This window comes from Phalangium opilio, unplaced genomic scaffold (genome assembly GCF_054372755.1).
Source record: "Phalangium opilio isolate 3A_F unplaced genomic scaffold, DU_Popi_V2 ptg000011l_1, whole genome shotgun sequence".
NCBI lineage: Eukaryota > Metazoa > Arthropoda > Arachnida > Opiliones > Phalangiidae > Phalangium > Phalangium opilio.
The window spans coordinates 5,894,561-5,909,222 of NW_028324147.1; the positions used below are offsets into that span (position 1 = coordinate 5,894,561).

The 14,662-nt window shown below is 36.7% G+C and overlaps 1 protein-coding gene across 2 annotated transcripts in view; it reads left to right on the forward strand.

Annotated features, from left to right (window-relative positions):
• The first annotated feature begins 6,708 nt into the window (after positions 1-6,708).
• LOC149710083 (calcitonin gene-related peptide type 1 receptor-like) overlaps positions 6,709-14,662 on the forward strand; it is a 51,419-nt gene continuing 43,465 nt past the window's right edge. For both annotated transcript variants that reach the window (XM_089859208.1, XM_089859217.1), the window contains exon 1: positions 6,709-7,011. The gene's annotated coding sequence lies outside the window, so the exon portion shown is untranslated. The remainder of the gene's footprint in view (positions 7,012-14,662) is intronic.

The following is a 14,662-nucleotide window of genomic DNA, read 5'->3' on the forward strand; positions in this document are numbered from 1 at the left end:
AAAACACTTCCTAGAAATCGAAAATTTAGTTCATGTTGGTAACACCTGACGTTTTCATTCTATTTGAGGGTCGTTTTGAACGAAGGGACATTACGAAAATATACGCTCTTGGACAAATGGCACAACTGCTGGACACTATAATGGAATCATCATGGTCAAGACTTAAGCAACACAAGTTTTTCGTAACGAATTTATCAAGAACAGCTGTTACTCGTGGGCGACTTAAAGACCAGCACAAGGCTAATAAAATTAAGCCTTCAGAAAATATCAACAACTTTAGAATGGCCTAACAGATTCCAAAGTTAATACAGAACTAGTCAACAAAAGGAGCGTAGAATTCTTTGCTTGTATTGATTAATTTCAAAGTTTCAAAAACTCTAACTCTCGTTACGTCAATGGAAACTAAGCGGAAATGCAATAAAAATACTTCCGGAAATAATGAATCCTTTAAATTTCCCTAATAATACCCATGGAGTTAAAACATTTTTTGAAAGGAACCTTCAAAAAGAAATGGGGCAACTTGAACGTGAATGCTTTCTTAATGTACCAAAATTAGTTGAGGAGAGAAAAAACTTGAACAAGATGGTCAATACCCATTATACTCATACAGCTCTTACTACGCATTTTTTTTTACTTTTGGGGGAACATGTTCTCCGCCATCTTTAAAATGTTGACATGAAAAGGAACAAAAACGTTCTGATGGTCAAAACCGTGTCTATTTGCCGAGCTATATATATTATAATTATAATAGTTCGATTTTAAAGTAAATGTTGTCTCCTGTGGCACCTCTAACATTCTGACTGATCTTCTACACAAAAAATTTTACCTAGCCAAAGGCAGGAGCCAATCAGAATTCACCCATGAGGGCGGGGCTAAATCAAGCCTTTGGTAAGCTTAGAGGGTCAGTCAACTCCACCCCTCGGTTATGGGAGCATTTTGTGGCATTTGTTTAAACTAAACCACAGCAGAGACTTGCTTCAAAGTATCATGTTTGAAGTGCCGGTCTTTCAGAACGAGTACGACACCATCAACGCTTATCAACTATACTACTACAACGGATCGTATGAAACTAATAGCCTCATAATATAAACGATGAGGCTAAAAAATCGTATCAACAGAAAATATTGAAAAGAATTTTCTACAGAAGAAGCAAATTCCAAGAAAATTAGGCTTAGCAAAAATTGATCAGTAGATTGAGGATATTAATATGAGTGACCCGAATTGGGGAATCAATTATATTGGAAAGAAAATCAGTCAATCCAGTCGGAATTTGCATAAAATACCAACTAAAGTAACATTGAGGGGGTTAGCTATATTAGAACTGCATTATCGGCTTGAACTTCCCTATAAAATCTATTAATAAAGAATCGGTAGCTCTTTATAAAAAGACTTCAACTTCATTAGATGCTAATCACGCAATTTCAACTTAACGATGACCCTATCCAAAAAATTTGGCACCTAAAGAGAATCAAAAATTTAAAATTTTCAAATTAATTACGCTTTAAAATTTAGTATTTCAGTTTTTTTTTGCCAAGGATTGGGGTTAAAGTTCAATAACCTCTAACGACTCTTACTCTTCAAAAGACGTTGATAGCTCTATGAAAGCACAAAAAATTAAGTTATCATATCATAATGAATAGCAACCGAGGGGAACTAGCAACAAATGTCGTACGAGTTTTAAAGTTGCTTAAAATGTTACAGTGCAAAAGTGCAATAGGTTATTTAGAAGAAACCAGCACAAAGGTGGGAGGAGGCCCTTTCAGGTTATGTTCCTCGCGCCTAGAGACAACTCCAGATGGAGTTCACTACACGCGAGAGGCTAGCCTACTGGCACTACTTGAGTGTTTACGCGTAAACTGCAATCTGCGAGTGATTAGCCCCACGGTTACAATCTAACTTCACCAATAAATATGGGACCGAGTATTTCGTTATAGGTTACAAGCCCCCATGAATATAAAAATCATAAAATTGTAGACGTATGGTAAAGGTTACAAGCCACCTAACGAGTATAAAAATCATAAAATTGTAGACATTTTTGTAATTATTTAAAAATAAAGTCTATATATTTCGAAAAGAGATTTCTCGATTCAGAAGTTAATGTACTATGAAGAGTCACGAACCTTTAGAGTGCTCCAAAACATTAGATTGGACGCTCTGTAGCTGCACGAGTGCAGTATAGTGTAAAGATCAACTCCTTGGGCAAATTTAGTCTATTTTGTCTAGAGAAATCGAACCAGAGAGAGTAAAGGCGTATGAAGGACATCATAAATCTAAGTTATCTAAGTTTTCTAGCCTATGTAAGAATTGGTTTATCGTTATAAACATTAGGTGGATCATGGATAACAAGCGGCGTTTATCAAAAACGCTTTCAAGATAATTACGCTTTTAAATTTAGATCGTCTGGAAACTTCATTTTTTTTTTAAATTTTGAGACTAAAGTCATTTCCAAAATGCACTAGATGGAACCATACAAGGTGGAATACACTATAAGCAAGAGCCCATATAAGACACGAGAAAGGTCAAAGATAGAACTGGACTGAACTGCAGTGATCTAAGGCTTTTACCCCAAAAATATTCCATGTTCTCTGATATCACAAGCAAGAAGCGATGTCTAGTTTATTAGGGAGAAGTTATAAGAGGCCTAAGTATTCGCGTGCCATAGTCCCAGTCCCCCTTTCAAAATACAAGGGGGGGCGCAAAAGGAGGCCGGGCTATTTCGCCTCTCCTCAGTCGGAAAATACACTGTAATTTTAGTCATTCGCGTTTTCAAGAACCAATGAGACGCTGGTTGTAATTTAGAGGCGGGGATTAACTCCGGACCTACTAAGCTAGAAATGTGGCGAATTTATAACTTCTCCCTAGTAAGCTACATATCGCTTCTTGTCACAAGCTTGAGGAAAAATCTACGATAGTTACAAATCATACGTTCTCATGTTTTAAATGTGTTCTTCCTTAAGCCTAGTGGGCATTCAAATCCGAGGAGCTGACCTCTTCAGAGATGATCTATTGTAGTGTAGTGTAGTTACGAATTACTAGTCGACTAGTGAACACCCTCTCTAACCAGTCTGATGAAAAATATCTAACGGGATTAAAAAGACACTAAACAAAATGATTGATAAGTAGACATCAAAACTTTTACAAAATGCTTCGAATTTGCCATATGTCTAATCAGCGCCACTAGCGGATGGTCTGAAAACTACTCCCATAGAGTCTAGGTATATTTAAGCGGGTTTGCAGAATTTCCGCCAGGTGGCTCGAACGCCGCGCCATCTGTCGGAAATTCTGCAAACCCGCTTAAATATACCTAGTCTCTATGGGAGTAGTTTTCAGACCATCCGCTAGTGGCGCTGATTAGACATATGGCCAATTGCTCGGACGACGACTTATTTCTGGTTTTAGAGGAAATGGTGTGGAAGGTAGGGGGGATAAGTGATAAAAGTAATGACGTCATTGCTTGTTTCTCTTTTTTCTTCTTTTGCCTTCAAACTTTATCGAATCTAAGTAAGTGGAAACGGATGGGTCCATAGCTTAGCCAAAAAACAAAAGCTATACTATTGTCAAGTTAAGAGACAAAATACAACATTAGCCATAAAAATTATCATCAAATAACTTAACAGGGAGCCAAGCTACCCGGCATCGCTAGAAAATTAGATACAGAAAAACCAGCATAGAAGGGTGAGACCGCCATTGGGGTATTCTCCCTCGTGCCTAGAAGCACCGCTAGAGGTAGTGCGAGTTGGCTAGCCTCCCGACGCGTGTAGTGAACTCAGGCTCCGTCTGGTGTTGCTTCTATTCGCGAGAGAGAATACCCCAATGGTGGCCTTGCCTTTTCTCTCTATGTAATTACCGAAATGGTCTCTAACACTAAAATGTCTTTGGGTTCACCGTATGAAATATCCGTTTCAATAATGTTTTTAAATATTTGCCTCCACGTCCCAACCTGGAGAAGAAGTGAACTAAAAGAACTTCTAATGAACCTTTCCCCTTGTGTTACTGATATCAAGCATACAATTTGACAAACAAACAAACCACATTCTGAAATAAATATAAGTGGTTCCGCTGAATATGTTCCAGCACTCCGAGATCGTGTGATCTGCCTCTCGGAAAAACGAAATCGCGGCTTTTTTTCCCCGCTTCATTTTGACGGAAATTGATGGATTATGAGACTGTCTATTCCTTATCGATTGTCTTTTTATTTGTTTCCTTTTTTGCTACTCGAACATTTTCTCCTTTCCGTTACAAAGATGTGGACCTAACTCTTGTCTCCAGTCGTAATCTAAGACAAATTTCGTGTAATCGGGGGTTTGAAGCGTTCGCAGCCAGTTTCGAGCAGCTCTGAGCTTGGAAGGAGAGAGTTGAGATGGAGTAGAATCTCCCCCTTCCTATAACGTACCCTCTGTACCCCCATCTACGGAACGACAACGAAGATCTCAAAGCATCCTCAGTAGCGTTTTGGAAGGGTGGTAGGTACGCAAACGCCCACAATGCCCCCTGTGTCTTAAAAATAGAAGCTAAATCACGAGAACTAGCTTCTATTTTAAAATGTCGCTACGTGGAAGCACTTCCCTCCCAAATGTAGGGGGCGTGCGCGAGGAACTCTGGGAGACTTCCATTGCCGCACATGGCCCACCAAGATCAATTTCTACTCCATTTTACATCTTTCCTCCAAGCTCTGAGCCTCTGACATTCGCTAGAGTCAAGAGAGAGGAGTACCAAACCCATCTTTGTAATATCAGATTCGACGGACATCCGAAGATGTCTTTGTCAGGGATTTTAAAATTTCGTTTCTGACAAAGAGTTTAAAACTGAAAAGTGTCAGATAAAGAAAGGCTTAGCGCTGCAAAGTTCCATTTTATACTTCGCGACTGATGTGTAAACATCGAACAACCTAACCTCTCTTTCTAGTCTTCCTTCAGGGGTGGAATCGAGTATATTTATCTCGTCTATTAGCGATTTCCAGAGTAAAATTAAGCCTAAAATAAGCCATGGCACTTTGTCAGGTTGCGTGAGAACTCGCTAAGAGCGAAAACGGCAATTATTTGAGTTAGAGCGTGGGCGAGACTTGAATTAATTGGACAGGCATTGGCCAGGAAAATAATTCTAGAAGGAAAAAAAAAATATTCTCAGGATCTTTTGCGCAAAGTCTCATGGGGATTTTGGACACGGCACGATTCTGGATGTAGATGGTACCGCCTATTTACCATTCAAGGAGTCGGACACTTTATTGACTATTCTCATCTACGTCATTTCAAATGCACTTTAAAGCAAATGTCGGCTCATTTCTGGCTAATCTTCTACACACAAATTTTACCTTGCCAAATCAAAACTCGCCCATGAGGGCGGAGTTAAAACTATCCTTTGTTAAGCTTAGAGGGCAAGTGAACTCCAAAACTCGATTCTGGGAACATCTTGTGGCATTTGTTTGAACTAAACCACAACCGAGACTTGATTTAGAGCTTAAAGATGGTCAAAATAAGTATAGCTGCAATGCTTACCCCCAAAATATTGTTGAAAAACAATAGATTTATTGTAAGGAGTTCCAAATCAATGGATATATAAAATCAGAACTGTAACGAAGGCACAAGAAAATAACTTAGGCCTAACCGTGAAGTAGATGACGCTAAGGTATAAAATTTTTTTGGACAACTTGGCCTAGTACCACGTGACGAATTTTCCACTGTCTGCTTAACAGATAAGGCTAACGCGTAGGCTCCAAGTTATCGTAATTGCAATCTCGTACATAGACATACAAGTTCGAATTTGAAATGTACGTTGCTTTACGTATGTTGTTTCAAATAAAAAAACAGTAAAATGTCTGATCGAAAATTTCTTTTACAAGGCATTACCGATATTGTACGTGACGAGACACCCATTGCAAATCAATGTACATAAACAAATCATGGTGGAAACAATTTTCTCTCCTGGAATTACTTAAACACACAAAGACAGCAAATTGTACTACCAATACCCATCGCCCCATTGGATGAATGCATTCAATTCCCCCGAAAATTTCCTTCCTAATGAATTCTAGGAAGGATTGTTTTGGGCAGATACAACTTCAAGAACTGCAGAGTAGCAAATATCTAGTACCGAATTCAGATCTTCTCATAATATCATAAGTTTATCAGACATGTTCCATAAGTATGACACTTCCTATACTTGGTAATGCTAGAGACTTACTGGGAGCTAGTTCGAAAACAACAAGCGAGAATTGAAGTCCTACACTCGGTGGTTAATTTTGCAGGACTTCCATCTTCCTATTTAGTCTGAATTACTAAGCCTTTGACAGCGCCTTACCAGGCGTCGCTTTACGAAGCTGAATCTATGATGTTTCATCTAAGTCACTTCATGACAAGCTCTCATTAACCAGTGACAAACTTATGGAACTTATCTTATAAACTTATGATAACATCAAAGCTTCCTGGCCCTCCTCCTAGAATAAATAATTTAAATATTCAAGAGAGAATTAACTTTCTTCTCGATGCTCCCACGGAAACGTTTCTTCTGAAACCTTCTTAGCATCCTTCAGGATGAAAAAAATATATTAAAAAAAAAAGCAGAGCATCTATCGGGGCATTTTTACCCCTTGTTCGACGACGACGTCATCGATTTGGCGGGCGTCGATTGGCGCGCGAAAAGGGCTATAAGAGCGAGTTGGAAAGCCCCGGAAAATAAAGCTCACGTGGAGTCAAACGCGCGCGCCAACGATGTCGAAGCATCCGCTTTTCCGAAGATCGGACTCGGACAAGTCGACGACCCATTACTACGAGATATAACAGCTCGAGACAGGAAGGGTCTTTTTTAACCTCCCGGACAGGCAAATATTTAATAAATCTCAAGTTTTTGATCGCCTTCCCAAGAGACATTTCGTAAGAAAAGATTAAATTGCAAAAAGAATTCGAATGAGACTGACTTTAAATCAAAGTGAAAAGGAATTTTTAATATGAAGACGTGGATCGTCTTCAATTTCAATCTGGATTTATAAGAGTTAAAACTCAATATATTTCAAAGGTAAGGAATTTGAATTTTTCAAAGGGTTTTGTATACATTACAACGAGATATAAATGTTACTCTGAGCTATTACTCCACGGAATAGATTAGAAAGTAAACCTCTTTTGGTTTACCAACCAACTTTTTATCGTTAGTAGCGTTGGGAAGAAAATATTTAAGATTTTTGGTTAAAATTCAAATTAATGTTTCGATTTGAATGATGGAGTAATTCTACAATGTACTGATGGTAAATCGCTAAAACATAATTTTTATGAGCAGTTCTTTGATTATATTAGAGCAAAGAAGGAGCGTTTTAATTATTTAATTCGATTTGTCGTGGTCATAATACTGTGACCTATTACTCTAGCAATACTTTACTACTAAAACATTAAGATACTATACCAATCAATAACTACACGTGGTTTCCTAGGCCTATATCATTGGTTTTAACCTAATTACTAATTAAACCAATATTACTATAGATTCTGCATGTTAGTTGTTTTAAATATACTATATATAACATGGCAAGAAGTACAGTTATAAATTTAAAGTTAAAAAATAAAATAAACAAAGGTACCCGAGTCTGAATGAATAATTAGCGGATGCAAATGAGTAAAAAGTGTTCAGAATGCAGTTATAGTTATTAATAAAATACCAAACATAATTAAAGAGAAAGACAGTACCTGAATTTCAATTACGATGCTCTGTGTGTAAAGATACTTAATATAATATGTAATCAAAATATTTACGGCAGTTAACCATATAGTAACTAATAAAGCGTTACTTTCTATATACAGGGTGTTTCTGATAAGTGTGGTATAAATTAAGGGGGATGTTCTTTTGGGAAATCAATTTTAGTCGAAATTGTAACTTCTATCTCCATTTTGTATGAAACAAGGGACACTGTTTTCAAGTTAAGATTGTCCAGAGTATTTTACGGATGGCCCCTTAAATTTAATTAAGTAACAGACAATGATTTCTAATATAATTAAGGGGTCATCCCTAAAACACTCAATTTCTAACTCGAAAACAATGTTCCTTATGGCAAACAAAATGGAGATAGAAGTAACATTTTCGACTAAAAATTGATTCCCCAAAGAACATCCCTCTTAATTTATACCAGACTTATCAGAAACACCCTGTATAAAAGCCGAGTACTTTGTTAGAAAGCATCTTAATTGTAATTTAGCTGAAACTTCTCATATAGAAAACTAATTAAATTTTAGTGGTCAGCCAGCTATAGAATTAAGTGGATTTCGCAAATCAATGCATATAAAATATGTCAGCAAAAAAAAAAAAAATTAAATATTTTTATAACAATAAATCTGAAATCGTTACATCACTATTGTTAGTGAAATCACTTCATAAAACAATACCTTTAAATTTTCCGTGACTAGCTATACACTTGATAACCGATTTCATTTAGCCCACTTGAACCCTATAACAACTAAACTAATTTACCCCCTTAGGCAACATCGTAATTAACAAATGAATTTATTCAAAACTTTCGCGTCGAACAATATTGTCAAAATTTCACCGTACACGCAAACTTTAGCAGGTCTGTTAATTAATGCCCACTTCATCTTATATATAATCTGTACCATAATGAGCAGCGTGGAAAAGGGGGTAACTGATTATCGTATATTCCTATTATTAATTAATAGTAAAACCCCCGATTGTTGCCCGCCTAATACGTTAGCAAACCTTTCGAATTATCGAGTTAAAATCCGTTGACAAGAGCGAATTAAGAGATGCGGTGTTAAGTATACATAACGAGGGGCTAACCAACTGCAATGTCACGGATTTGATTCTCTCAAGTTTCGTATTTAATTAAACAGTCAATCTTTCGAAAGCAAAATCACGAATTAATTCTTTGAAGCGATGATTAAAATAACCCTTGTAAGAATCTATAACTTTGAAAGGATTACAGTTTATCATAGAGTAATGATATCTTCAATGAAAATATTTTCCAATTAGGAGGTTGAATTCTACCAAGAAGTGATATCTAGTTTATTATTGGAGAAAGTATAAGTTTCCTAAGTATTCGCGCGCCATAGTCCCAGTCCCCCTTCAAAATACAAGGGGGGGGGACGTAAAAGGAGGCCGAGCTATTTCGCCTCTCCTCAGTCGGAAAATACGTAATTTTCGTCATTCGCGCTGTCGCTGACGTGAGTTTACAAGAACCAGTGAGATGCTGGTTGTAATTTAGAGGCGGGGATTAACTACGGACCTACTATACATTTGGACTGGAGATAAAGCTGGAAATGTGGCGAATTTATACTTTCTCCCTAATAAACTAGATATCACTTCTTGATTCTACTGAGCAACGTCGTCAATACGACGTTGTTTCTATGAGATGAAAGGAATAGCTCTTACAGAATCCATTCACTCTTATTACCACCGGTTAAGACTACTTTGAAGACTACACAAAATTCACGAAATTACGGTCTGTTTCTGATAAGTTTGATATAAATTAAGGGGGATGTTCTTTAGGCGATTTGAGTCGAAAATGCAACTTCTATATCCATTTTGCCACAAGGGACGCCGTTTTCAAGTGAAGTTTGGATTGTTTTACGGACGACCCATTAAGAAACTGAAAGACAATGCTAGTTTAAATAATCCGTAAAACACTCCCATCTTAACTTGAAAACGGTAGCCCAGAGGACAAAATCTCTTGTTGCAAAATCGCATAGAAGTTACATTCTGACAGACCTTTCAACAATACAATTTGAAATTTGGGACTTCTCAAATATGCGTCATGATATGTGGGCGCTTTTCCTTATCTTAATGTGATTGGGAAGACTATAGAGGTAGAAATTTTACCTTTCCAGAAAATGTACGCATTCCTGATGTAAAAGCCAGTAACATATGTCTTATTACTAAGGGAAATAATTGTCTTATTGGTAGAAAATTACATTGAACGGCTTAGCTATTTGAGACCAACATGTCTTAGATGCAAAGTTTACACATACATTCTCAGTTCAGTTGGGGAAGCTAACCAAAAACGCAAAATTATGGATGATATATTGGACTTACTCTTATAAGATCATAAGATATGTTCCATAAGTATGAAACGATTGAGAACGACGCGAGAATTGATTACACTCGTTAGTCTGTACTAAAGCCTTTGACAGCACCTCACCATCTATGACGATTCACCTACATCACTCCATGATAAGCTTTTAGTAACCAGTGCAAACTTATGAAACATGAACTTATGGCCTTACTCATATAGCTAAGACTCTTGTATAAGTCTGATATCTTATTTACCTATTGTCTACCTAAGTGGTTAGCCTCTCGTTATCGATCCAAGCCCACTCCCCCCCCCCCCAATTGTTCCCTGAAAGGAGCAGAAAGGTTTCAATTCCTAGGAGCGAAATGAGGAAGTAAAGTTAAATTATTCAAAACAATACGTGTAGAAGGGCTCTTTTATAAATTTTCAATTAACATCCGTACATTCCCTAGGTATAGCGTGCCACTGTATTCTCGAATACACGGACGGCTAAAACGTCCTTATATTACGGCAGTGAAAACTCTCAACTAACCTTTAACAAGTACTGAGAGACTCGTAACAAGACTGTTGACACAGGTTCCAGCATGAATATATTGTTTTGCAATGCGAATATTGACGTGTAAAACTCGAAATATACCAAGCATTTTTTAGGTATCATTAAAGCCACGTTTACACGAGACACTTTTAAACCGCTTTGGAAAGTAATATTATGCTGTTAAAAGCCGAGATCTTTCACGATACAATGCAAATATTATTTTTCAAAAAAGATTAGGCTCTTCTAAAACGGTTCCAAGGTGTCTCGTGTAAACGCGGATTAAATAACATTGTCGTTGAAAAAAAGTTTAGATAAATTTCCATGAACAATGATAATTCACTAGCTATAGAACATAATTTTGTGTCTTCTGATTGGTCACGAGAGAAACGAGACCCTACCCCGATTGGTCACTAAAATTTACTTTAAGTTTGCTCATTAAAATGAAATCTTCAATTTAAACTCATGAATATTTTTCAGAGTAAAGGTAATTAAATAAATATTTTAATGAATTTGGTACGTACGTCTACCGAATAAATTTCCATCGGCGTATAAATTTCAAAGTGCTTTACATTTAAATTTCTTTTTACCGAAAGCGAATTATTTTAAATAGTAAAAATACCTTTGGATGGCTTAAGTTCAACCAGTTGATATAAAATAAAATCAAAGGCTTAGCAGACGACGTTTAGATGCGTTCAAGATTTAATGGAAGGGATATAAAAAGGGGGTATTGTATTTCACTTAAATATCGCGTGAATGCATTTGACGGCCAACTGAAAAATGGTCGAGAGGCGGGAAGGAATTTTGTAAAAGGCACGCGTGAGTTCCAGAACACTATCTCGAAGAAAACTTCCCGTCTAAGAATCCCTCAGAATTTTAAATAAGAAAGAAGAAAAAAAACTATCTTCACTCTTTGCAGACGACGCGAGGCTTACGCTTTTAAAGGTTTAAGTTTATAGAAAAAATCTGCAAAAGTTAAAAAAAAACTTTAGAATGTACGCGATCTTTCATTCGGACATAAAAGTTGAAATAGAAGACTCTACATTAACTGGATTGCAAGTATAGTGTATTATTAGATACTTAAAAGTTGTCGAATGCAATAGGTGAAGTGGCATTTGGGGGCATTCAAGGCTCTAGGGTTAGAAAGGTGCGTTTAGTCACTCGGGACTTTTCATAAAGATATTTTAGGTACAAGTCACAAAGTACTTAGGTGAACGCTGACCGTATCACATCCGTCCAAATGTCAATAGATTTCCAACACGATAGACCATTTCGGTGTGACTATGAGGGGAGTAAAACTTTGCCTTCGGTCTTGCTTTCTAGCGCCTGCGCTGTATGCATTTTGTATCATGATAGAGGGCAGAGACGGTAATGTATCAATCCCCTTGTATGTCCCGATACTGAGGCTTAAATACCCCCTTTTTTACATGGAAAACGCCTATTGCCTGACATATTGTTTGCTTACGGCATTTATGAAATAAACAAAAGTTCGATATCAGGGGCTGTATGAAAGGGATCGTGTCAGCAGCAACACAATGTTTAGTTCCACCCACCCACGCAAATATATCCAAATACTCAAATAGCAGATCGGAAAGAACCGGACGAATGGTCCCAGTTCCGAATCATGTGGTAGTCTACCAGAAAAAAAGGGATTAGAAGACATCGAACAACAGAGAGAAGAAAAAAAAAATACGCATCACCTAACAAGGGAACTCGCAACAAACAGCGCGTATACATCTCTCTTTGGGATTTTATATAGAAATAGTGTTTCAAATAGAGAATGCAATGGATGTATCAATAGGATTCGGTGACCACTAGGATATCCACCCGTCTTTATTTTGCTACGGTTTAGGGTTCGTACATTCAGTTACAACTCGTATTAAAGTCGATTTGCTCTTTGTGCTTTGCAAATTCTTAAATTCCTCCAAGTCTCGTTCTCGTATTCATTCCTTATAATACAATTTCACCATAACTTTAATACAGAATTTCGAAGGGTGGCACACTTTATATTCACTGCACATTCAAAATGAAACGTCTGCAAAACTAAAAGGCGAAACTTTTGCAAGGTCTGAGTCGCTCCATAAATTTTCATTTCCTAGACGCAAATTTCTCTCTTGGTAAAAAAAAAAGGGTTACTGACTGAAGTAGCCATCTAAGAGGAGAGCAAAAAGAATACTATCGCGACTACTGAACTGCGATTATTTTCTCATTTTTTTTTGGGTGGGGGGTCCTTACTCTCCACGATTTCAACCCCCCCTCGAAAACGCATTATCTAGCTATAACGATTTACTTCCAAAGTACTCAAGCAAAAATCGACGCGGGATAAAGAAGGAAATAACGGAGATAATTGCGCCAAGGCCTAAACACTAACCCTAACCAAGGCTTAAGAAGAAGAAAAGTGCCAACCAAAAATGCTTTAATGCTAGGTCGTTTATTTAACAAGTGATAAAAAAGGAATTTATATCAAAATAAGAATCATCGCGGAGTAATACTTGTCTAGAGCAATTAGGGTTAAAGAGTCCCCTATGATTTAGGGTCCCTGCGGAGCCCTACATTTGAACTCGGGAAGATTTTTCCTTTCCCAGCTTGCCCTGACGTCATATTATATTTCTCTCTGGTTATTTTAGATTGTTTCTAATCGTTTATGAAGGCGGATGGTCTCTTTAAATGCGTGTATGAAAATGATCAAATTTACGTCAAATTATTGACTTCAGACATTAAGATTCAAGAGAAAGGTGGAGGATGATAGACTGTACGGGGTAGCCGCTGGGTTAATGAATGAGACCAAAGTGCTGCGTGAAAGATCATTAGGGAAAACTCACTAATCACGACAGGTTTAAGTCAGACTAGAAGGATTCTAGATATCGAACCAAGGCTTAAGGAAAGGAGAAAAAAAGAATAAAGAATATTCACGCATTGCACTGACTGGTGACTGCTAAAGAAAAATGTTACTGAAAGTTGGAAGGGCCTTGGTTGTACAAAAAATAGCCAAGTAAGGCAGAGAGAAAAGCAGTTTTTGCTAGAACATTATCTCCGATAAAAATAGCTCCCTGTACATCCAAGAATGGCGGGAGAATTCTCTTTCAAGTATAGGCATAAGGAATTCTGATAATTTCATCTTTAGTTTTAATGATTCTTAAAAATAAGAATGGATGGTATCTAGAAGCTATACGCAACGCGTTTCAAAGCTAAGAAATAGGCTTAACTAAGGCCCGAAAGTCTATGAATTAGGCTAAAGTATCTAGACAATTTCAACAACTAAAAATTAGGCTTAAGAAGTACGGCGCTATCTTCAAAGGTTATTTATTAATAAAGGATAACACTCAATTATATAATTGTTGCCCAAAGAATAAAGTTGAACGACTTTTGAGGCCTAATTTAAACCCCGCAATCTTCAAGGTTACTTCTAAAGTTAACCCCATTGTAAGTTCATTTTGCGTTTAAAAAGAAAGAAAAAGAAAAATCAAAAAGTAACTAATTTACTTCTTAATTTGACGTTTTTCCTTATAAATCTCGTAATCTGGACTCTGGCCAAATTCCCTATATCTATTACCAGAGTGTGCTGTCACTAAAAACAGAGCTACACTTTACATTATGGTGGTACGATCAATTGTGTCAAAACATCCTGGCAATTTAGGACTTGGCCCATTTGTGGCCATATCATTTTCGCCGAGTTAGGTCTTTTCAAATTCTTGGAAGATCCTTTTTTTTATTTTTTTTTTTCTAAATTTTCCTCAGACGTTACGTAAAGTTTAATAATTATTAATTACGTCTGTGTCTCCAAAAACTTCACGATTCATTAAGTAATTACAAAAAAAAATCTTAGTTAAAATCAAACGATAAGAGTTAAGCATTGAAGTTACAGATATTGAAATTCTTGTTTAATTTTTTCAAAATTTAAAAGTATTGTCTTAGAATAGGTTTAATATTTCTTTGGTGAAATAAAAATAGACGAAAAATTAGGTTTAATGTTTCTTTGATGAAATAAAAATGGATTAAAAATTAGGTTGAATTTTTTCTTTGATGAAATAAAAATAGACCAAAAACTAGGTTTAATATTTCTTTGACGAATGAAAAATAGGCCTAAATTAGGTTTCATAATTCTTCAATGATTTAAAAATGTACCC